This window comes from Seriola lalandi, unplaced genomic scaffold (assembly GCF_002814215.2).
Source record: "Seriola lalandi dorsalis isolate HSWRI2012SDOR001 ecotype SW California unplaced genomic scaffold, Sedor1 jcf7180001999579, whole genome shotgun sequence".
In the NCBI taxonomy this organism is placed as follows: domain Eukaryota; kingdom Metazoa; phylum Chordata; class Actinopteri; order Carangiformes; family Carangidae; genus Seriola; species Seriola lalandi.
This window is the reverse complement of record NW_019470242.1, coordinates 1-464: the sequence shown is the minus strand read 5'-3', so window position 1 is coordinate 464 and position 464 is coordinate 1. Positions and strand designations below refer to the sequence as shown.

The window sequence follows — 464 nt, the reverse complement described above, 5'->3', positions numbered from 1 at the left end:
AAATGAGGACGGTTGCCTGTTGCATGTGTGGAATGAGTGGTGTTCCTTGCGAGGCTTTGCAACTGTAAGCAGTACATAAAACAGGCGTGGCCTAATGAGGAATGGGGATGGTTTCCTGTTGCAGCTGGAAAAATTGTTTTCAGTGTCAAAGAGATTTTGGTCGTACTGTGTTAGTTAATTTTGTAATCATGTAATTAAGCAGTTAGTATGCTATTATTACAAATGTGTAATTGATGAGTGAAGATACAACTACTCCCATACTTGTGATGCCACCTATTAGGGATGGGAGAACTTGAGTCTGCACCACTGCAACGGGGTTGATCTCCCGACCTGGGCTTATAATGCAGCCGTCGCACAAGGACCAATGTGCTTGCTCAGGCAGCACATATGAAAAATTGGAATCGATACAGAGAAGATTAGCATGGCCCCTGCGAAAGGATGACACGCAAATTCGTGAAGCGTTT

General features: G+C 44.0%; 1 pseudogene; it reads left to right on the top strand.

Annotated features, from left to right (window-relative positions):
- The first annotated feature begins 366 nt into the window (after positions 1 to 366).
- LOC111661989 (U6 spliceosomal RNA) lies at positions 367 to 463 on the top strand (annotated as a pseudogene).
- Position 464: the final 1 nt, after the last annotated feature.